General features: G+C 45.2%; 1 pseudogene; it reads right to left on the bottom strand.

The window, feature by feature from the left end:
• Positions 1–21,517: 21,517 nt before the first annotated feature.
• LOC112926955 (tripartite motif-containing protein 60-like) lies at positions 21,518–22,962 on the bottom strand (annotated as a pseudogene).
• Between the last annotated feature and the right edge of the window lie 1,922 nt (positions 22,963–24,884).

Here is a 24,884-nt window from a genome sequence, read left to right as displayed (position 1 = left end):
TCAGCAAGCCTGAAACGATAGCCAACGAAGCCTTGTCCTTACTAAACACTTGACATGTGTCTGATGAGAAAAGCTGTCCTCCAAAATAGGATGGCCTTCGACATTATTATTGCCTTGCCAGGAGGCACCTGTACCATTATCCAAAGAGAATGTTGTGTGTTGATAGCTGATGGGTCTGCTAATTTATCATCTCTATTAAATTACATGAGGACACAAGTGAATACCTTGAATGATCCAATCCCCAGCCTAGGGGACTGAATAATCAGTGGTTCAGATCATGTAGCTCTCATGGAAAAAGTTGTCATTGATTTTGGAATCATTGTCTTAATTGATGTTTTTCTCTTACATGTACTTATATTGTTGCCATGGCATCTGCCTCTAATGCAGCCAGATAGCTGCCAAAGGAGCCACCTCCATGCTAGTGAAACCCCTTGCTAGCCGCTCATGTCCCATTGTGGAAGGGGGAGGGTGTGTGAGATTGTAAGAGCCAGTCATGATGGATAGAGTGTTGGGGAAGCTCACTGAGAAGACGTGATCAGTGATTGACACATGAGCTGAACCTGGGCACTCAAAGGCTCCTCACCCTCTCCCCTGACCTTGGAACACGGGTTCTACTTGCCTTTCCCTCTCCCAGAGGCTGCTGCAAGGACAGAGGCTTGAGATAGTGATATAGTGTCGTGAACACTTGCATGGTACATGTAACTGAACCTGGTGAAGGCCTCTCTCTATATAAATATTTCAGATTTGGCGCGCGGGTATAGAGATGCACTTGTCTTGCTGCTGCCCAAGACAAGCCTCTATGTAAGCTCCCTTTGTTTATTAAACCTGCCATCAGGGGGCGCCTGGGTTGCTCAGTGGGTTAATGGTCGGCCTTTAGACACTGCCTGGGAATGAGACCCATGTCTGGCTCCCTGCTCAGTGGGGTATCTACTTTTCCCTTTCCATCTGCCCCCACCACCAGCTCATGCACTTGTGCTCTCTCTCTCAAACAAATACATTAAATCTTTAAAAATAAAATAAAATAAACCTGCCACTACCAACCTAGAGTGGCCTGTCTCTTTCCTCAAGCACTCCTTGCCCTCCCATTTGGGGGGCCAGTTTCAAATTACACCTGGATGGCTCCGAAGGAGCTTACAAACCCGGTCTGTGGCTTACCCTCTCGTTGTTTTGAGATACTATCTATTTTTCAATTATGTTTTCTAAATGTTTACTTCTAGTGTGTAGAAATGCAATGGTTTTGGTATATCTAGCCAATATTACATCAAATTTGCTGTTTACTTCTAATTCTCATTATTATTTCCTATTCTTCTAATCATTATTATTATTATTAATTTCTAATTCTTTCTCTGTAGTCTTGGGTTTTCTGTATAGACAATTATATATTCTGATAATGACCATACTTTTTCTTTATTCCTTGTTCACACACACACACACACACACACACACACACACATCTCTACACTCAACAAGGGGCTTAAACTCATGACACTGAGATCAAGAGTCGTATGCTTTACTAAGCCAGCCAGGTGTCTCATTCTTACACATATTATATCCCCCTTTTATCTTCCTGCGCTAGGTAAGACTTCCAATAGAATATTGAATAGAAACAGGTGGTAATGGTTACCCACATGTTTGTCAGTTTTTTGCTCTTCATTCTTCCTTTCATCTCCAACCTTTCTTGTATTGCTGTTACTCTTCTTCACCACTTAGAAGTGACAGTCTGGGGGCAGCCCTGGTGGCTCAGCGGTTTAGCACCGCCTTCAGCCCAGGGCATGATCCTGGAGTCCTGGGATCGAGTTCCACATCAGGCTCCCTGCATGGAGCCTGCTTCTGTCTCTGCCTCTCTCTCTCTCTCTGTGCCTCTCATGAATAAATAAATAAAATCTTAAAAAAAAGAAGTGACAGTCTCTGTTGGTAATAAACTTGCTCTGGCTTAATTTTCTGAAGTGTCTTTATTTTGCTTGCAGGTTTAGTTGGGTAAGCTCCTTTTACAAATATCATCTTTATAGAGATCAATTTGACTTACAATAAATTGCACATATTTAAAGTATGTAATTTGGGGGTGCATGGGTGGCTCAGTCCATTAGGTGTCTGCCTTCAGCTTGAGTCATAATCCCTGAGTCCTGGGATCAAGCCCTGCATCAGGACTCCTTGCTCAACGGGGAGCCTGCTTCTCCCTCTCCCTCTGCCCCTCCTCCTGCTTATGTTCTCTCTTTCTCTGTGTATCAAATAAATAAATAAAATCTTTCAAAAAATAATGTAATTTTATAAGTTTGATGTATGCCTTAATGAAACCATCATCACAGTCACGAGACTGAACATATCATCACTCCCAAGAATTTCCTCTTGCCCCTTATCTATCATCTATCTATCTATCTATCTATCTATCTATCTATCTATCTATCTATCTAATCTTTCTAGGCTACCACTAATCTGATTTCTGCCACCATAGATTAGCTTGCTTTTTCTAGAATTTCATACACATGGAATCATACAATATGTACTCTTTCTTGTGAACTTCTTTTATGCAGCAGTATTATTTTGAGATTCATCAGTGTCATTGCTTGTATCAATAATCATTCCTTGTATTATTGCTGAGTCGCGTTCCATTGTACGGCTATCCCACAGTTTGTTTATTCATCCACCTGTTGATGGACATTTAGGTAATTTCCAGTTTTTATCTGTTACAAATAAAGCTGCTATGAACAGTTGTATACCAAAGGCTATATAATCATTTTATTGCTCTGGTCATTCTCGTGGGTTAACAAGTAAGACTTTGCATTTAAAGGACAATATCTAGTTTATTTATATCCCAACACCATGCACACATATTTTCTGTTGAGGTTGTTTTTATGATGTTACAGATCAAGTTTAGAAACCTTTCACAAGTAACTTGGGGCATCTGGCTGGCTCAGTCAAAAGAGCATGCAACTCTTGATCTTGGGTCTTGAATTTGAACCTTACATGGGGTGTAGAGATTATTTAAATAAATAAACTTTAAAAAATAAACCTCTTACAAATAGCTCACATTTGAAAGTTACTGAAGTCAAATATAAGAATATTTTCAGTTTTTTTAAGGTTTTATTTATTTATTTGAGAGAGGAAGAGAGAGAGAGAGAGCACAAATGGAGGGGGGAGCAAAGGGAGAAGCAGACTCCCTGCTGAGCAGGGAGCCCAACTCAGGGCTCCATCCCAGGACTCCAGGATTGTGACCTGAGCCAAAGGCAGATGCTTAACCAACTGAGTCACTCAGGCACTCCATAAAAGTATTTTTTTAAGATTTTATTTTTTTACTCATGAGAGACACAGAGAGAGAGAGGCAGAGACACAGGCAGAGGGAGAAGCAGGCTCCATGCAGGGAGCCTGGCGCGGGACTTGATCCCGGGTCTCCAGGATCACGCCCTGGACTGAAGGCCGCGGTAAACCGCTGGGTAACTGGGGCTGCCCCCATAAGAGTAATTTTGAAGTGAGGCATGGTAGGAGTGACAGAATCACTCCCACGGGGACTCCTGGGTGGCTCAGTCAGTTAAGTGTCTGTCTTCAGCTTAGGTCATGATCCCTGGGTCCTGGGATTGAGCTCTGGGTCAGGCTACCTGCTCAGCGGGGAGTCTATTTCTCCCTCTCCTTCTCCCCTTGTTCATGCTCTCTCTCGCTCTCTCTCTCTCTCTCTTTTAAAAAAATTGTATTTATTTATTCATGAGAGACACACAGAGAGGAGCAGAGACATGGGTAGAGAGAGAAGCAGGCTTCCTGCAGGGAGCCTGATGCCGACTCGATTCTGGGACCAGGGGCCATGCCCTGAGCTGAAGGCAGATACTCAACCACTGAGCATCCCAATAAAAATATTTAGAATAAAAAAGAATCACTCCCATGACTTCTGAGGCACCGAGCTCTTGATTTTTCATACAACTTTCAGTAGTTCATTCAAAACTTATTCATCAAATAATTATCAGGTTACTCTGTGTCAGGTGCTGTTCTAGATAGCTAAACATGTAGCAGCAAGCAAGTCAGAGTCCATTTTCTCATGGATCCAACATTCCCATGGAAGGTAGCTTTCCTTGGAATTTTTAATACATTTATACTAATCCTTACACCTGTGGGTTCCTGAGTCTTCTGCTCTTGACCCTTTGTTTTTTTCTCAACTTGGTTTCCTTGAGCAATCATTGTTTTAAACTTCAACCTACATGCTTCTCACAACCAAATGTGGTCTCCAGCTCTGCTCTCTCTTGCTTGACCTATGGGAATAAGTCTTTCAAGCCTGATAGATCTAGAATGATCTTGTCATCTTACAGCCCAACCCTCTCTATTCCTTTTCCATCCTCCTCTGATATTAACACAGAAACTAACATCCAAATGAAAGTATTCCAAATCTGGAAGCTGAATTCTTCTTCCACATTTCAGAAATCAGCAAGACTTGATCTGTTCTCATCTCTCATTTTTTGTCTGTCTCTCCATGGCTCTAGTTCAAGTCCTAGGCTGCTAATTTATCTCCCCCTTTGTTATGGGCTGAATTCTGTCCCTGGAAAATTCACATGTTGAAGCTCTAACCCCCAGTACCTCGGACTGTGACAGTATTTAGAGATATGGTCTTTACAGAGGTAATCAAGTTTATTATTTTTTTAAGTTTTTTTTTTCAGTAATCTCTACATCCAACATGGGACTTGAACTCGAGACTCTGAGATCAAGAGCCTCATGTTCTTCCCACTAAACCAGCCAGGTGTCCCCAAGGTATTCAAGTTTAAATGAGGTCATTAGGGGGTGTTTCGGTAGCTCAGTCTGTTAAGGATCTACCTTGGGGCTCAGGTCATGATCTCAGGGTCCTGGAATTGAGCCCCACATTGGGCTTCTTGTTCAGTGAGGACTCTGCTTCTCCCTCTGCCCCTCCCCCATGCTTGTGTGCTCTCTCTCTCTCTCTCAAACAAATAAATAAAATCTTTAAAAAAATGAACCACAGGGCACCTGGGTGGCTCTGTGGTTGAGCATCTGCCTTTAGATCGGGTTGTGATCCTAGGTCCTGGTCTGGAGTCCCATATCGGGCTCCCTACAGGGAGTCTGCTTCTCCCTCTGCCTGTATCTCTGCCTCTCCGTGTGTCTCTCATGAATAAATAAATAAAATCTTTAAAAATAAATAATAAATGAGGTCATTAAGGTGGACCTTAATCCAATATGATGTCCTTATAAAAAGGAGACATTTGGACACTGAGACACACATATAGGGAGAACACCATGTGAAGATAAAGCCAGAGTTTGGGGTGATGCTTCCCCAAACCAAGAAACACTAAAGATGGCCAGCAAGCCACCAGAAGTTGGGCAAGAGGCATGGAATAGATTCTTCCTCATGACCTCAGAAGGCACCAACCTTGCTTGACCCCTTGACCTTGGACTTCCAGTGTCCAGAAGTGAGATGATACATTTCTGTTGACTGGCCACCCAGTGGGTGGTGCTTTGTTACAGCAGCCCTAGCAAACTAATATGCCCTGCTATTTTGGGTCCCTCTCCTATTATAGATGCTCAATACCACAGCCAAGGGAATTGGATCTGAAGGCAAATATTCCCATACCATTCTCCTGCTAAAAGCCATCCAATAGCTCTTCCCCGTCTCCAAGAAGTGGTCCGAATTCTTTTAAGTAGAGCTCAAGGCCTTTCATATTCTGGCCCCTCCTAGCCCCAACTGCCTCATCTTTCAAGCCTTCCTGCCCTCCCACCTCAGCCCTCAGCTGGTGGGCTGTTCACTACCCAGGGGCTTTGTGCCCCCAGGTCTTTATTCCTGCTGTCCTTTCTGGCTGTGAAGTCCTCCGTGTTTTCTTCTGTTGGTTCATTCTTACTTTGTCAGTACCCAGCTCCAGTATTTCTTTCAGGGGAATGTGCTCCCCTTCCCCATGCCCAATGCAAACCTCTATCTTATTACAGTATTAAAATTATCTTATTAGGAGCCCTTATCTCTCATGAAGCATGTCATTTGAAGGGTCAGGCACGTGTTGGCTTCCTTTCTATATGGTAGTGGCTCTGCACAGTTCCTGAATGACACAAAGTAGGAACTCATTAAAAGTTAATTTAACAGGGGCACCTGGGTAGCTCAGTGGTTGAGCATCTGCCTTTGGCTCAGATCGTGATCCCGGGGTCCTGGGACAGAGTCCTGCACCAGGCTCCCTGTGGGGAACCTGCTTCTCCCTCTTTTTTTAAAAAGTTAATTTAACAGAACTAAAACAAAACAAAAAACACCAGTAGCTAACCCAAAATGTAAAGTGCCAAAGGTCCTGAATGAACAAACAAGTATTGGACCATGAGAATGTATTCATCTGACAAGTGAAAAAGAAGGAAACTAGGATGAACACAACCAGGAAACAATCATTTTCCAATGTCAAAGGAGCATAAATGAGAAATAATGACATTCGGGGCTGAAGATGGAATAATACTGTAGGTTAGCAGTATAAAACAACTCACTTAGAAATAAGTGAATGTTCTCTTGGCAGGTAAATAAGAAACCTTAAGGAATTGGACACCTGGGTGGCTCAGTGGTTCAGCGTCTGCCTTCAGCTCAGGGCGTGATCCTGGGGTCCTGGGATCGAGTCCCACATTGGGTTCCCTGCATGGAGCCTGCTTCTCCCTCTGCCTATGTCTCTGCCTCTCTCTGTGTGCCTCTCATGAATAAATGAATAAAATCCTTTTTTAAAAAAAGAAAGAAACCTTAAGGAAGGTTATGCCCTTTGGTCCCAGTAAACCTTCTGAAGATGGAAAGACAGGAAAATCTTCCCCCATGAAAGCAATTCACTCCTGCTTTTCACAGCAACATCCGTGCTCCTGTCCTAGCCTGGCCCTGGGCCACTGGACATGGGGCCTCAGGGTCAGAGAGACTGATCTGTTTCTTCTCTGGGCTTCTTTCCACCGCTCTCCCCCTTTTTTCCTTTTTAAAAATTTTATTTAAATTCAATTAATTACCGTATAACTATTACTGGTTTCAGAAGTAGAGATCAGTGATTCATTAGTCTTATATAACATCCAGCGCTCATCACATCATATGCCCTCCTTAATGCCCATCACCCAGTTACCCCGTCCCCCAACCCCCTTCCCTCCAGCAACCCTGTTTGTTTCCTAGAGTGAAGTGTCTCTTATGATTTGTCTCCCTCTCTGATTTCATCTTGTTTTATTCTTTCCTCTCTTTCCTTATGATCCTCTGTTTTGTTTCTTAAATTCCACGTAGGAGTGAGATCATAGGATAATTGTCTTTCTCTGATTACTTATTTTGCTTAGCATAATACCCTCTAGTTCTGTCCATGTCATTGCAACTGGCAAGATTTCATTTTTTTGATGTCTAATATTCCATTATATATACATGTGTGTGTGTGTGTATATATATATCACGTCTTCATCTGTCAATGGACATCTGGGCTCTTTCCATAGTTTGGCTACTATGGACATTGCTGCTATAAACATTGGGGTGCAGATGTTGGCAAGGATGAGGAGAAAGGGGAACCCTCTTGTACTGCTGGTGGAAATTCAAGCTGGTGCCACTCTGGAAAACAGTATGGACCTTCCTCAAAAAAGTTGAAAATGGAGCTACCCTACGACTCAGCAATCGCACTACTGGGTATTTACCCCAAATATATGAATGTAGTGATCCTTCCCTGTGATTCTGAGAGATGGAGGGCAGAGCCCCAGAGGCAGGTATGGGACTGAGCCCTGGGACAAAAAGAGCCTGACCTGGGGGCAGAGGAGCAGAGCTCAGGGTGACGACTGCAGAGTCGATGACCCAGAGAGGGACTGCCTTGTCTACAGGCCATGAGAAGAGTACCTGGAATGGGAGTCACACCAAATGTTGCCTGGGCCTTCTCTGTTAGACAGTGAGCCAGGGAATGGGGGGTTGGGGGAGTTGGGGGGAGAACCTTTCTTTTTGGTTGTGGGGGCACCGGGTAGGGAAGAACTGAGGAGAGAGGCCCAGGACGAAGCAGCTCATGTTGACACACCAAGCAACTACACCAGTGAGAGCTAGGGAGAGGCCCCAAATACCAGCCTGCCCGCAAGGCTGTGAGGGCTGTGGTCACTCGTGAGGTGGTCAGAAAGGCCCAGAGCTAGTTACAATGGAGGGGTTTCTTTTTAAGATTTTATTTATTTATTCATGAGAGACACAGAGAGAGAGAGAGAGGCAGAGACACAGGCAGAGGGAGAAGCAGGTTCCATGAAGGGAGCCCGATGCAGGACTCAATCCTGGTACCCTGGGATCACACCCTGGGCCAAAGGCAGGCACTAAACCACTGAGCCATCCAGGGATCCCCAATAGAGGCGTTTCTGGCAGACACAGGGTTGGGGGGGATGTCGGACCCAAGTCTCCTCCAAGCCATGCTGAGCTATGAACTCTGGGTATAGCAGCACCAGAAGCTTCCAGTTGGAAGGGACTTGCTGTCCTTCCAGCCTGGGGGCAATCAGCTAGACTATGGGAGAAGGAAGCCACTGGTTTATGGGGACTCTCTTCCTCCTTGCAGAGACACCTGGCTTCTAGGAGTGGGTTCTCAGAGTGTCTGCTGACTTTGGGGCCTTAATCCCCCAACTGCCCCAATCAAAACCAGACACTTCCCATGCAGTTCTCACTCATGTTCTCCTCAGAGGCCATGGCTGCCCGAAGCATGAGATGCTGACTCCATTAGACTGTCAGCAGGAGGATGGCCCGCTGCTTGAAGGAGGACTGCTCTTTTTGCTGGAGTAAGCTTCTGGAACAAGCCACAGTGACCTGCATGCAGTAGACACTGAGTACAACATGACACTCAAGAAATGTCTCTGATCCCAGAACACTTTCTTTTTAAAGATTTTATTTATTTATTTGAGAGAGAGAGAGAGAGAGAGAGAGTATGTGAGAGAGGGAGCACGAACAGGGGGGAGGGGTAGAGGGAGAAGCAGGCTCCCCCCTGAGCAGGGAGCCCAACGTAGGGCTCAATCCCAGGACCCCGAGATCATGACCTGAGCTAAAGTCAGACACTCAACCAACTGAGCCACCCAGGTGCCCCCATTTCTGGCATTTTTAATGGATTTTTTAAAGATTTATTTATTTACTCATGAGAGACACAGACTGAGAGAGAGGCAGAGACATAGGCAGAAGGAGAAGCAGGCTCCCTGCAGGGAGCCCGATGCAGGACTCGATCCCTGATCCCGGGATCATGACCTGTCCTGAAGACAGGCACCCAACCGCTGAGCCACCCAGGCATTCCTTTAATGGATTTTTTAAAAATATTTTAATTTATTTGAGAGAGAGAGACAGGACATGAGCAAGGGGGAGGAGGCCGAGGAAGAGGGAGAAGCAGACTCCCCGCTAAGCAGAAAGCCCGACCTGGGACTGGATCCTAGGTCCCTGAGAGCCAAAGGCAGACACTTCACGGCCTGAGCCACCCTGGCATCCATCTCCCCTCCCTTGTTTTCCCTCCTCCTCCTCTGGTTCCTCCTCTCAGTCTTTTTCCCTCCCTCCTTCCCTTGGTCTCTTTCTCCTCTCTCTCTCCCCCACCTTTCTTCACTCCTTCCCCACTTTGTCTTTAAACCTCATTCCTTCTCTTCTGTCCCTTCCTCCCATCCATCCATCCATCCACCCACCCATCCTCCTTCCATTCCTCCTCTGTCCTTTCTAAGTGAAAGGATACAGCACTCCTTATGCCCTACAGATAGCTCTAGGTTGCATTGCTGTGTGGAAGACCATGGTTGGGTCAAGATGACATCATTTGAGTTGTGGGACATGACAACCTCTGCCTCCTGCCTTCCTGACATCTGCTTTGCTCCCTGTAGCTGTAAAATCTCAGGCCGGGGTGAGACTTTTTCTGGGAAGAGTAGGTGGCTGGTGGGTTGAATTCGAGGTGGCCAGGTGGTTGGTTAGGAGGCTGCCAAGGTAGGGTGAGGGGGCACTGGGGCAGGGTGATGGGAGTCTGAGAAGGTCTCAGAGAGCACGCAGCCCCCACTCTTGGGTGGAACCCCAAATGGCAGAAGTCAAATCACATCACTAGCGTGGAAGGAAGGCTGTTTGTGAAGGATATGGGGGCCTGGCTAACTGGATCATCTCCTACTACGTCACTTCCAGAAGTCCTTCTTAGAGCTGAAAAGAGCACGGCATCCCTCTGGAACCTTGCTGTGTCAGGAGCCAGAACAAGGCCTTCCTTCTGGCCTACACCCACAGAAAGCACCCAGGGGCCTGCTTTCTGGCAGAACTCATCCCAGGGAGAGGGAGGGCGGCAACCCAGCCCTTACTTGACATCTATTGTAGGTCAGGCACCATGCTGGCTGCTCTTCTCTTAGCCCTTCCTGATTTTTTTTTAAGATTTTATTTATTTTTTTCATGAGAGACACACAGAGAGAGGCAGAGACATGGGCAGAGGGAGAAGCAGCCTCCCTGAAGGAAGCCAGGTGTGAGACTCAAGATCCCAGGACATCAGGATCATGCCCTGAGCTGAAGGCAGACGCTCAACCACTGAGCCACCCAGGTGCCCCTTTATTTTATTTATTTATTTATTTATTTATTTATTTATTTATGACCCCATTCATTCATTCATGAGACACACACACACACACACACACACACACACAGAGGCAGAGACACAGGCAGAGGGAGAAGCAGGCCCCATGCAGGGAGCCAGACGTGGAACTTGATCCCGGGTCTCCAGGATCACGCCCTGAGCCCAAGGCAGTGCTAAACCGCTGAGCCACCCAGGCTGCCCTATTTATTTATTTTAAAGTAAACTCTACGCCCAACCTGGGGCTCAAACTCATGACCCCGAGATCAAGAGTCACATGCCCTACCCACTGAGCTAGGTACCACTTTTTTGGGGGGGGGGCAGTAATCTTTAAAGAGAGAATACCAGCTTGATTCACAAATGGCTTGGGTCAAATACTTTCACAGAAACCCTAGCAAATGACTCATTGTCAGGTTCCCAGTGCATTAGAATATTTAAAGGTTGTCATTGGTGATTTTTTTTTCCAACCAGGGTTAATGGTTGCTTTTTCCCTTCAAAGGGTATTAAAACCACCGCTTGTGTTATCAGAATGATATCTCACCCCCTGCAGAAAAGAATAAACCGAAACCCACTTGTAATCTGTAAATTGTCTTTGGACGGAACCCAGAAAGAGTTTGCAATATCCTGAAAAAAATAAACAAAAATGAAACAAACGTTGTCATGGAGGGTGGCAGCGAGGGTTGGGGGGGACTTGGTGCAAACCAGTCCTCTAAAGGCAGAAAGATCATCTGTGTCTGTCAGGAGTCAGGACGCTGAGTTCAAGGCTCAACACCAGTCCCAGCCACCCTCTCCCAATCTTGCTTCCCCAGAGGTCCCCTCCCCACCATCAGTGGTCAAGCTGCCCACCCCAAGTCCAACACACTTCCTCTCCTCCTCCCGCTTTCCTCGAGGCTCTGGCTACTGCCTGTCTTGCTCACCTCCCTTGCTCTAGGGCAGCCTCAGTCCTGGGAGCAGGAACCTGGGGCCACAGAGCAGCTGCTTCCTCTGCCGAGAGACCCCAGCCTTTCACTGTGTACCTGGCAAATCCCCACTCACTGCTCACAGCTGAGTTCTGCGGTGACTTCTTGGGAGCTGCATTTTCTGCCTCCCTCCTGACCAGTTCCCTGACCGCACTTGGCTATAATACCATCTTCCTCCCTCCGTCTGCGGAGCTCCTCCTTACTCCTCCCTGCCTCTCAAGCACCTGAGAGCTCTACAAATACTTGGGGAATGTGTGGCTAGAAGAATATATGGGAGGAGGGGCGGCAATCCCATCTTTGTAAGGCCGCGGGTCATGTATTTAAGCTCCGTACCCTGAGCCAGGTGAGTGAATCAGTGTCGGGGTAGCAATCACTGGGCTGGAGTCTTTGCAACTCTCTTCCTCCACCAAGCAGCCCTCCTGGTGAATTGTCTCTGCTTGGGAGGTCTTTGGGGTCCCTGGGGCAGCTGTTGGGTGGGTTCTGGAAACAATCTTCACATTTGACTGCTGGGAATCATCCCCTCCCTGCCTGCAAACCATGCTTAGGGTGGTTTGGGTCAGGCCATCCAATCCCCTGGTTTGGGACAGCGGGAGGGATAACCCTGGTCCAAACACAAGAAGCACATAGAAGCATGTAAATGGGCATTCCAGGTGAGATGGGATGGTAAATGAACCTCTTTTGGGGTGACTTGATACTGGCTTTGTAGAGGGCCACTAAGGTGGATTAACTCAGCCTGAAGGCTGGTTGGAATTCGAGGCTTTTCTATATTAGGGACAGGGAAATGTCAATCCCTGGCAGTCTGAGCTCCAGAGATCTACAAAAGGAAGAGGTGGCTGCCTCCCCCTCTACCCATTCATGAACACTTGTCCTGCTGTCTTAAAGCACCACCCTGGGACACTTCCGGGGTCCTGGGCCCAGAAGTAGTGACAAAAATTGTCTTTGACCAAACACTCCATAGCCTCCCCTGAACTTTTCTTTTTTTTTCCCCCCTGAACTTTTCAACTGGGTCTCAGTCTTTTGACTTCTGTGTTTATCTCTGCATCGTCCACTTTTAGCAAGAATCCTGCTAAGTCACTTTAGCCAGAATCCCCCACCCTTCATATCCAATCGCCCTCAACCTATGATCAGGCTCCTTAAAACTCCACCAGCCCTCCCCAGGGCTGCAGAGCACCCCAGCCTGCCGGCAGCAAGAGTCCTGATAGGTCAGTTCAGCCGGAATCCCCCTGACCCCTGACATTTCTTCTTAGCAATGTGCCATCCACAGATACACCCCGCTTCCTGCTCCTTGGCTACAAATGCCCACTTGCCCGAGCTATATTCAGAATTGAGCCTGGTTCTATATGGAAGTTTCTGTTCCTCTATTGTAGTAGTCCTGAATAAAATCTGTCTTCGGGATGCCGGGGTGGCTCAGCGGTTGAGCATCTGCGTTTGGCTCAGGTCATGATCCCGGGGTCGTGAGATCGAGTCCCGCATAGGGCTCCCCGCAAGGAGCCTGCTTCTCCCTCTGCCTATGTCTGCATTTCCGTGTCTCTCATGAATAAATAAATGAAATCTTTAAAGAAATAAAATCTGTTTTCATCCCTTTACTGTCACGCCCCGGTTTTTCTTTGACAATGGCAGGTCCAGGCCCCAGAGACCCCAGGCCTCTGGCTTTCCTGTCCCATTTCCTCTGCCCCACAGGGGGCCTGCGGGGGCGAGGCCGAGCGGTCCCCACGGCAGCCAGGTTCGGTCCCTTCCAGCCCCTCCACCCGGGACCCCAGAGATTGGGAGACCCGGATCTGCGGGGAGGCAGGGAGGGGTCCCAGGCCCTGGCAGCCAGGGGCGAAAGCTCAAGATCAGCCTCAGCGCCAAGAGGGGGCCTGGACCCCGGCCCGGCCCCCGCCACCCCGCTCATCCTCCCTGGGTCTGAGCAAGGGGCTCGTCGGGCCGGGGCCCCTCCACTAGCGAGCGGGCGGCCGAGGAGAGACGAGGGAGAGAGCGAGGGGTGCGGGAAAGCGCTGCGGCAAAATGGAGGAGGCGGCGGCCGCCCCTTCCAGGTGTGCAGTGAGGCCGGCAGGGGGCGCCAGAGACCGCCGAGGGCAAGGCCAAGTGTCGCTGCGGCGACGCGCCGCCCCGTTCTCCGCAGTGAGGAGGGCCGGCCTCCGCCTGCGGACTCGGGCCGCCCGGCCCCGCCCCGTTCCGCAGCCGCGCCCGCAGCAGCCGAGCTCCAGCCCCGCGCCGCTCCCCGGGACCGCGGCTCCTAATGTGGAGCAGCCGCCCTTCTGCCTTGTCTTCCTTCTCCTCCCCCTCCTCCTCCATCTTCCCGTCCCTCTTCACCTGCCTCTGATAAACACGCAGTAGATAGAGATGTGCGCGCGGGCAGGTATCTCTAGCCAGGCTTTGTTGGTAAAAAGGGAAACATTTCAGGTCCTACTGGGAGAGTAATAAAGAAACCAGGGGAGCCGGTCTCCCCGAAGATACCATGAAACCCGTCCAAATATTGTTTCTCAAGGCTGTGTAACATCACAGGAAAATGATTTTTTCATGTAATATCAGTTCCAAAAATGCAAAAATATACGCGGGTCTCCATGTAAAAAAATTTTAACTACACATAGAAAAGGAATAACCGCAAAAACACCCCCCCCACCAAAGATGAATAATGATTTTCTAGAGGTATCGTAATGCTTTTCCAGACCTTTCACACTTACAGTGTATGTATGAATTCGCACCAAAATAAAAGGAAGCCTTCTCTTTTTGCAAATAGAGGAAGCAAGCTGCATTGGGGCTGTGACTGGGCAGGTAGGGGGAGCCTGGGCAGGGCATGAGTTGGACACCAGGTCTCCTGAGCAATAGCTTGGCGGCTCTCCTCCAGACCCTGGGGTGTGCCCCCCCCCCCATCTCTGAAACCCACAGTTCTTTGCTCCCCTTCCTCTGTGTTCAGGTATCTCATCCTTAAGATCCCCACCCACCCAAACCCACCCCCACAAACCCAGAATCTTTCTCCTTAGGCTTCTTGAAGAAATCTGTTAACATTTGCTCAAAACATTTTAAAATCTTTCAATTGGTCTAATGAACTGAAGAAATCTATCCACCTCTGGCAGTAGAAGTAGGCACACTTCCACTCTCATTTCCACTTTCCCTGTAACTGCAGTTTTCCCCATAGGTATATGTATCAGACAAAGGAGGCAGCTTGCTATTCCCAAACAAACCCTCCTCACCTTGCTGATGGTGTTCGGTGTTCAGGGCCACCCGTGCCCCTGAGCCCTGGGCCCAGAGCTCTCTAATGGGGAGTACAGAGCCCCTGGATGAGTTGCCCTGGACCCGGGGGCTTTTAGTGTAACGGACAGGATTGCAGTTAAAAGACATACAGGTGACATGTGCCAGGTACACATCTGGTGCTCAACAAATCTTTGTGGAATAAAAAATGCATTCAATGCCCACCAGTATAAGTTAAAAATATTGGCAAACAGAGAAGCAAGGTTTTAAAATATGCATTTAATTTCCAAGTATATAATACACTTTATTTTTATTTTTTATTTTTTAAAATATTTTATTTATTTATTCAGGAGAGACACACAGAGAGAGCCAGAGACATAAGCAGAGAGAGAAGCCTGACATGGGACTGGATCCCAGGACCCGGGGATCACAACCTGAGCCGAAGGCCGATGCTCAACCACTGAGCTACCCAGGCATCCCTACACTTTGTTTTTAAAAAGAATTTATTTAGTTATTTCTGTGAGAGAGAGAGCAGAGTGAAAGAAAGAGCACAGGAGCAGGGGAGTGGGGGGAGGGGCAGAGGCAGAGGGAGACGCAGACTCCCCATTGAGCAGAGAGCCCAAGGGACTGGAGCCTTGGTCCTGGGCCCTGAGCGCATGAGCATGACCTGAGCCAAAGGCAGACGCTTAACTGACTGAGCCACCCAGGCACTCCCAAGTGTATAATACACTTTATAGTCATTTTCAGGCCCTACCCAGGCTGCCGCCCCTAAAAGTAATTTGCACTTAAGTATATTGGGCCCAGGATGGCAGGTAAGGAATTTGAATTCGACCTTGACCTATTGCTTCCCATGCAGGTGCAGGAGGACAAACTTGGCATCCTCTGTCTGGTTATAAAGGGGCTCTGTGTCTTCCACCTTCCGGCTCATGGGACAGGCAAAGAGTGATTTCACGCTGTGCATGGGATCTGATTTCCAGCCCCTCAGTGGAGCTGAGGTATAACTCTTGACTGAGTTCCTGGAATAAAGACTCCTTTTTGCCCAAAGCCCACCTGCCTGGTAGGCCTGGACTCTCTGGGGGATGGGGCAGACATGGCTGCAAAAGAAACTGGGAAAAGTAGCTTGAGAAATGTGAGCCCTCCTATTCGATTCCCCCCATTCCTCTTCCCCCTGGTCACGCCCTCTCTTCCTGTGTTCTCTGCACCTGACATGTCCCTTCTCTCCCAACTTGTCACCAGGACTGGAATAAATGGAGGGATGAGTCAGGACCTGGTGGTGATGGAGGAGCGGAGGGGAGGGGCTGGTCCTCTGGCTCTAACACTTCCTGTTACAAATCTGGCCCCTGCCTTCAGCAGCTAGACAGGTGGCTGGGAGGAGCGGACCAATACACCAAGAATCCACATTGGTCATTTTTTTCTCCTCCTCCCAACTATCTTGGGCTGTTATTTCTGTTTAATTTCCCAGATTGACCTGACATTCAGCCCCACTGCCCCAGCCACACTTCTAGAACCTCCATCCCCACCCAATTCACTGTACATCAAATTCTGATCCACAGTATTATTAGGATGTGAAATATATGTATTTCTCTATTTGTGTTACAATGAGGTGTTTCTCTAATTATCAAAATTAAGATTGAAATGGCATTTTTGAGGGGTGCCTGAGTGGCTCAGTTGGTTAAGCAACCGACTCTTGATTCCACCTCAGGGCATGATCTCAGGATTGTGAGATGGAGCCCCGTGCTGAGCTCCATGCTAGGCGTGGAGCCTGCTTGGGATTGTCCCCCGGATCACACCTTGAGCTGAAGGCAGATGCTCAACCACTGAACCACCCAGGCGTCCTGAGTCTCATCTATTTAAGAGAAGGAATCAAGCATGCATCTGATCATTGTTATACTCTCCCCCATCTTATCTTTTATTGCTTTTAAGGGATTGTGGCTCACATAGTCATCAATGTGCTATTTTATATAATAATGCTTTGATCATATTTTGACATTCGGTTTTATAACTAGATTTAGAATTTTATAAACCATGTTTGTGTTTCACCAGCTTCAAGCTTCACGGGCCAAGCCCTACCAGGACCAACACTTTGTCCACTAGGAACAGAATGCAAGCCACATAAGTAACTTTAAATTTTCTTGCAGCCACTTTATAAAATGTAAAAAGATACAAGTGAAATTAATTTCAAGACTATATCTCATTTAACCCAATATATCCTGTCATATCATTTCAACATGTAATTGATATGATAATATTAAAGAAATATTATACATTCTTTATATACATTCCCACATGTATTTTACACATTTCAATTCTTGTGGCTAGTGGCTACTGTATTGGACAGTGGGAGTCTATTAATTCCCCATCCCTTTATAGGCAGGATGAGGAATCAGATTAACTTAATTTGAAGATGAAATTCTAGCCTGTCATTTTCAAGTATGTCATGTTAGAAAATAAGTACACCAAGTCACTGTCAAAATACTTGCAGTTTTCTTTATTTCATGGGTTCAGCATGTTGAAACAAAAAGTAGCAGAGATTTATGAACTATGTCAAATATATCTAATTGTTTTATTGCTCATTTTAATAACAATGACCATTTATTAAGCACTCACCTCATGCCAGCTCATGTGTGTTTTATGGGCTTTCTGGAAACACGCTGTTGAGCTTAAGCACATGGGGCTCTGGAAGCAGACTGCCTATACATTAATCTTGATTTGATCCTTTATTAGCTGTGTTACTTTGAATAAGAACACTGAATAAGGACAATCCTGTTTTCTCAGGATTTTCTCAGGATAATAATGCCTAATGCAAGGTTGCTGTGAGGATTAAATGAGGTAATTCTCGTTAAGACCTTACTCCATTGGGGCACCTGGGTGGTTCAGTCATCTGCCTTCAGCTTAGGTCATAATCCCAGGGTCCTGGGCTTGAGCCCCATGTCAGGCTCCCTGCTAAGCAGGGAGTCTACTTGTCTCTCTCCCCCTCCCTCTGCCCCTCGCCTCAGCTTGTGCTCTTTCTCTAGAGTGCACTTGCTTTCTCTCTTTATCTGCCAAATAAATAAAATCTTAAAAAAAAACAAACGACCTTACCCCATTGGCTGGCTCATAGAAGCTCTTAATGAATGTTCACCTTTACTATGAGTATCCTACTCAACCCAATATGACAATCACATCTATTTGAGAGGGAAGGAAACTGGAGTGAGGTGGCTTTCCCAGGAGCTGTTAGACAATGATGGAACCTATCTTTAAGCTTTTCTTACCCTACCCCGCCCCCGGAATCTACGGTTTTTACTCCTACGCCTCTTCCTGCCCTGTCTCTGCTCTCATCGTCAGCCTCATAAGCAGAGGATTAGGTTGCATATGATTTGGAATCTATTCAATATAGAGGCTTTTTAGGGGATTTTAAGGCAACAATAAAGAAAAGTAATTGCAGAACCTTTGGGGAGTAACTTCAGAAATTAAATAGAACAATTATGTAGAAGTCATTTTTATTGGCGGGACTTTTGGGTACATTTCTTTTTTTTTTTTTCTTCTAAGTGTGAATGGCCAGACAACTTTTTCTATTCACGGATCATTGCCCGTTAATTATAAACATTCAGAGTAAACAGAACAGAAAGCATTTTTAAAAAGGAATCTGTATTCCCACTACCACAATAAAATCACTAGGCTTCTTTTTTCTATGTATTTGTTAGGCCAACAACAGAGAAACAGACCAACAGTACAGGTACATATGGAGATGGAACTGGAGAGATGAAGTGTGTGTGTCTGTGTGCGTGCACACGCCCATGTGCACGTGGGCCTGGCACTGACCTGATGGGGTTTGGAGTTATATTAAGCAGCAGGGGATGCTGGAAGCCAGAGCGTTAGCTTGGGAGGGGCAGCGGATGGGAATGGGAGGGCAAGACTTTTTGAGTCTGGCCAGGGAGCAAGTGGTGCTTGAGATCCCCATGTGTGCTTTGCTGTCTGGGGACATCAGGTCCCTGTGGAGTGACCCGTGCTTCATGTGTTCACATTCCCAGTTCCTGGCGGGTTGCCCTTGGCTCTCTCTGTCTCTCTCCCTTTCCCACCCCAAGCCATCAGCTGGTCCTTAACGGTTCCGGCTTTTCAGATGCAAGGTACACACACCCTCTTGCGGCTTCTTACCCCTGCCCACACGTTTGTCATTTTGTTAGACGCTTCGAATTACTCAGTTTGACGGTGCCATCTTTTTTCTGCCCGGACCCCGACTGGCAGGATAGAAATATCCTAAAAGTATTTTTATTACTTAAATTCCTTTTCCATTTGCATTTCACATACTTATTTTGGTATACTATGTTGTCATGATACAACTGTTTTTTTTTTTATTCAGGTTCTATGTTTTCTACTCAGTTGTTTAATGTACATGTTCTGAAAGTGTGCCATGTGTCAATAACATGCACCAACTCCCACTGTCTGGAGAGTGCCATCCTCGTGGCCTTGGCCTTTGAGGAAGTATTTGAGTTCTGGCATGTGAGAGCAGCTGGCATGAGTAGAGGGCATTTTGCTGAGACATTTCTTAGGAGAACCATAAGATTATGGTCTCTTGTATTTAGAACAGCTTTGGGCCAATAATCAAGAACTTTGCAAGAAAATGAGGTGATGTCGGGGCACCTGGGTAGCTCAGTGGTTGAGCGTCTGCCTTCGGCTCGGGTTGTGATCCCAGGGTCCCAGGATCAAGTCCTGCATCGGGTTCCCAGCAGGGAGCCTGCTTCTCCCTCTGCCTCTCAGTGTCTCTCATGAATAAATAAATAAATAAAATTTTTTATTGAAGTTCGATTTGCTAACATATAACAAACAGTGCTCATCCCATCAAGTGCCCTCCTTGGTGCCCATCATCCAGTTACCCCAACCCCTGCCCACCTCCCCTTCTGCAACCCTTTGTTCGTTTCCCAGAGTTAGGAGTCTCTCGTGTTTTGTCTTCCTAATTTTTCCCACTCATATTCCCTCCTTTCCCTTATAATCCCTTTCACTATTTCTTATATTCCCCGTATGAGTGAAACCATATGATGATTGTCCTTCTCCGATTGACTTACTTCACTGAGCATAAACCCTCCAGTTCCATCCACATCGAAACAAATAGTGGGTATTCGTCCTTTCTAATGGCTGAGTAATATTCCATTGTATACATAGACCACATCTTCTTTATCCATTCATCTTTCGATGGACACCGAGGCTCCTTCCACAGTTTGGCTATTGTGGACATTGCTGCTAGAAACATTGGGGTGCAGGTGTCCCGGCATTTCACTGCATCTGTATCTTTGGGGTAAATCTCCAGTAATGCAATTGCTGGGTCATAGGGAAGCTCTATTTAAAAAAAAGAAAAAGAAAGAAAAGAAAGAAAGAAAGAAAGAAAGAAAGAAAGAAAGAAAGAGAGAGAAGAAAGAAAGAAAGAAAGAAAGAAAGAAAGAAAGAAAGAAAGAAGGAAGGAAGGAAGGAAGGAAGGAAGGAAGGAAAGAAAAAGATAGAAAAGAGGGCAGCCCGGGTGACTCAGCGGTTTGGCACCTGCCTTCAACCCAGGGTGTGATCCTGGAGTCCCGGGATCGAGTCCCACGTCAGGCTCCCTGCATGGAGCCTGCTTCTCCCTCTGCCTGTGTCTCTGCACCTCTGTGTGTGTGTGTGTGTGTCTCTCATGAATAAATAAATAAAATCTTTTAAGAAAAGAAAATGAGATGATGTCATCACCTTCCATGTTTTAATTGGCATCTCTATACCAGCCATCACAAGATTTGTATTTGCAGCCCAGACCTCTCTTCTCAGCTTCAGCATTGTTATTTGAATATTTTGCTGTTTTTGCAGATACCTAAAAATTCAATATTAATCTCATCTAGCTACTAGGATGTAAGCCTCAGAAGGCAGGGACTTTGTTTTTGTTTGTTTGATGTTTTTCTCCCGTACAGTCAACACCATATGGTAGTTACTCAACAAAAATTTGTTGAATTTTGGAAAAATAAATGTATTGTTCCTTTTAGCCAAACAGTATCAGAGCATGTTGCCATAACATAATTTCCTTAAATGAAAAGATATATAGAAGGGTTTCCATATTTCAGGGTCTCTTGTGAATAATATTTCCCTAAGTTGTATACCTGTAATTTTTAGTGATGTTGAGTAATTTTAAAGAAAAATTCTGAAACATGGGGCTAACGTTAAATGCTGTGAACATTTGTATGGTAAATGATATGCATTGTTAAATTGTTTCCCAATGGGGATTAGGAAGAAAACAGCAGAGCAATGCTAGACTAAAACACAGGTGACTTTTAAAATATGTTTTAAAAAATCTCCATTAATAAAATCAGCATACAATAAATCTTCTTTGTTCCTTTTTTCTTTCTTTCTTTCTTTCTTTCTTTCTTTCTTTCTTTCTCTCTTTCTTTCTTTTTTTCTTTTTTTTTTTTAGAAAAATTATTGGACTTTTATTGACATTCTCCAATTGATCCCATAATATGTCTGTAAAGGAGGCATAATAACCAAATATTTTTTAAATTATTTATTCATTCATTCATTCATTCATGAGAGACACAGAAGGAGAGAGAGGCAGGGACACAGGCAGAGGGAGAAGTGGGCTCCATGCAGGGACCTGTCAATCCCGGACTCCAGGATCATGTCCCGGGCTGAAGGTGGCACTAAATTGCTGAGCCACCGGGGCTGCCCTATAACCACATTTTTAAAAAAGTAAACTGTACCCTCAACCTGGGGCTCAAACTCACAATGTGAGATCAAGAGTTGCATGCAGTACTGATGGGACTAGCCAGGTACCCTTTAAACAAATATTTTAGAAGCTGCTGAGGTAAAATCGTTCTGGTTGTTTAAAACTGAAAAAATGAAACAAAATCCAACAAGAAACTCAAATTGTTGAGACTAGAGTCACTGGCTTAGTTTTGTCCACTACCTGAAAAGAAAAGAACAATTAAAAGAGTTTTACAATAGTTCATCATTCAGAATCTGTTACTGTACAGATTTTAAGATGTTTTGAGTCAGTTCCAGGATAGAAATAAGGCCAGACTGTTTCTTTAAAATAGTTAAAAATATAGAGATTTATCACTCAAATTGTAAAGAAAACCTCACCCAAGTCACAGTCTAAAAAAATACCAATCTTTGTAGGTATTACTTTTGGCAGAAGATTAATTTTTCTAGGACCCAATGCAATGTAATTACTCAGACTACATCGTCCAACACCCCATAATCTGTCCTGCACTAAAACTGGTAGATTCTGGTTCTTTCTCCTTCTGGAAAGAGAGTCTTTACAGACACCCATGATCCATTCAGGCTTGTCTTTCACTTCTACCTCCCAATACTGCTTGCCAAGAATTATAACTTGTAGAACTCAGAACAGTTGGGGAGAGATAAAACCTCCTTGGATTATGAGGTAAGTTATGTGCTTTAGTTCCATATCACACAGTTTTTCTATCTTCTGAGATCATAAGCTTACGATGTGCTGTTTCACAATCTAGAATTAGATTCACTTGAAAACTCTTAATTTTGTTTAGGCCAGAATATTGTGGAGGAAGATGGTAACCATATTCCTTTATTGGAATAAAAAAGGTTCAGGGGACTTTAAGGTTCCGTATCCACAGTAGATACTTTTAATATCTGTCAGTAATTCCAGCTCTGACTTCAGATATTTGCCCTCTATTTCCTTTGAGAGATATTTTAATGTAGAAAGATAATTTGAAAATGTTTTCATTTAGTTTTGCTAAAACATCCATTTCTCCATCTTGTAACTGCCGAAGAACAATCTCTCGCTCATTTTTGAGAAACAACAAAAGTTGCTCAAATTCAGACTTTATTTCTTCTCTCCTACATTGTACCTTCTTCAGTTCCAATGATTTTCTGCTTTGCATGATTATGACTTTTTCGACTTGTTCTATTCTCTCCTTCCATGGTTCAATGCAGTTCTGCAATCTTTTCCTATGATGGGGAGCAGCCTTCTCTATAGGCCAAATATAATGATTCTGGGGATGAGTGGAGAAACTACACTGTGGACATAAAACTGCTAGGTCCTTCTGACAACAAAAGGTCAAAACTTGATTGTTTTTCACATACAAGCTTCTCTTCCTTCTTCTTCCTCTTGCTTCTTATCTGTTTATCCCCCAGCCCTTAGCTCTAGAGCTTGCTGCCCAGAATACTCCACAGGCTGCAGTCTGTTGCAGCTAGAAGGTATTAGCTGGAATGCTGTTCTTCTCACTCAATGATGTAAATAAAGTCAGGCTTAATGACTTTCCTATTCAAGAAAGTACTTTTAGGTCCAAAACTAGGAATCTTTCCTTATTATCTTCATGTTCATCTTCATCTGGCTTTGGTCTTGTTCGTTTGATCATGCTTCACAGGACTGCCACTTTGCAGATATTGGGTTTATTATTAGCAAACTGTGGGCTCAAGACTTCAGTGAAAGAAATAACTACAGACGTGAGGCAAACAGCAAGACCCAGAGTTAGAAGTGGGGCCTGAAGATATGACTGAATTGTTGCAATCTCATGATCAAACTTGAAGAGATGAAGAGTCAGTTGTTTATAGCAGTGATCTGGAACCGATCCCACAGTATCTCTGAGCTGTGTATGTATACACACACCTCGGTGGAAGACTCCGGGCCCACAGTCCCAGTCTCGGGCTCCACGTCCAAGTTCACAGGGGACGCTGCGGGGCTCGGGGCCTCCGCTCGCGGGTCACGTGCCGGCCGCCGGGCCTGGCTCCCCGTGGATTCCTATGTCACAGATCTCTGGGTCGCTGCGGTGGCCGCGCGGGCGACGGGCGCTCGACATGCACCCAGCGGGTCAGCACGACCACCTCGCACTGGACCTGGGCCCGCCGGGCTCGCTCTTTCTTTCTTTCTTTCTTTCTTTCTTTCTTTCTTTCTTCCTTTTGTCTTTTTTTTTCTAGAAGAAGGCTGGCTGGTCAGGTATTTGAGATGTCAGAGTAAATGTCCAACTACTTTGTAACCAAACAATAGACTACACACAAAACACTACAGTTGAAAACTTATTCTTAGATGTCTAAGATGCCTAAGATCTTTCCAAAGTGAATTTCAGACAGGCTATCCTCGAACATGCAAATAACTTGCTGCCTCAGAGATTTGAGAAAAGGAATTTATATAACTGTGAAATGTATGGGTATCAGGGAACAGTCACAAAAATGTACAGCTTTGTTACAAACAGCAACTATACCAGTGGTTTGTATTGTATAAGGATCCAGAGGAGCACTCCAGTATGTCTCCCTTCCAGACTGGATTAGCTGGTAGATTTTAACATTGAAAGGTATCTACATTATATTGATGAGCAAAGCAAAACAAAAAGTTTCAATGGCCTTGAAATGGCCAATATTGGTATTACAAAAAGAAAAACAATGCAGTTTCCTGTGTGTATATATAAGTGCAATAAACAATGTGCAACACCTCCTAGGAAGTATTCTTATCAAAATATAGTATCTAAATCTGATCAAGCTTCTACTATCTGTTCACAGGCACTTCAAGAGATAAAGGCACAAATTATAGCCCACAATGAAGATGCAGTGAGCTAAATCCAGAATGTGAAAAATTCTAGGCCAAGTGACCAGGATGTTTTGACAAGTAGAATACAAGAATAAAAGAGAAGGAGGGAATGTGTTATTGATTAAAAGACCCTTAAGAGGTGTATTAACTATATCCAATGTGGACATTAGATTCTTATTTGAATAACCCAGTTGTAAATAAGAGACTCATGAGACAATCAGGGAAATTTGAATGCTGATAATATTGAGGGATTTCTGGTAAATTTTTGAGCATGTTAATGGTATTGTGGTGATGTCATTAAAACAAAGAGCCTTATGCTTTAGAGACACATAATATAGTATTTATTTATTTATTTATTTATTTATTTAATTTTTCCACAATATAGTATTTATTGACAAAATGTTATAGTTCCTGAGACATACTTTTCAATAGTCAATTGGTGGAGTTGAAGTACAGATAAAATAAATAAAATAAACAAATCTCACCACCCTAAGGTTAAGAGTCACAAGCTCCACTAACAAGCGAGCCAAATGCCTCTAGTATTTTCTTTTTCATGTAAGTTTGAAAGTATCTATAATAAAAATAATAAACACTTTTGAGGTGCCTGGGTGGCTCAGTCAGTTGAACATCTGACTCTTGATTTGGAGCCCTTAGTCTGGCTCCAGGCTCAGTGGGGAGTCTGCTTGAGATTCTTTCCCTCTGCCCCTCCCCTCCCCTACTCCCCTGCTGTCTCTCTCAAAAAAATAAGTAAATAAA

Source organism: Vulpes vulpes, chromosome X, assembly GCF_048418805.1.
Source record: "Vulpes vulpes isolate BD-2025 chromosome X, VulVul3, whole genome shotgun sequence".
In the NCBI taxonomy this organism is placed as follows: domain Eukaryota; kingdom Metazoa; phylum Chordata; class Mammalia; order Carnivora; family Canidae; genus Vulpes; species Vulpes vulpes.
This window is presented reverse-complemented; position numbering and strand designations above follow the sequence as displayed.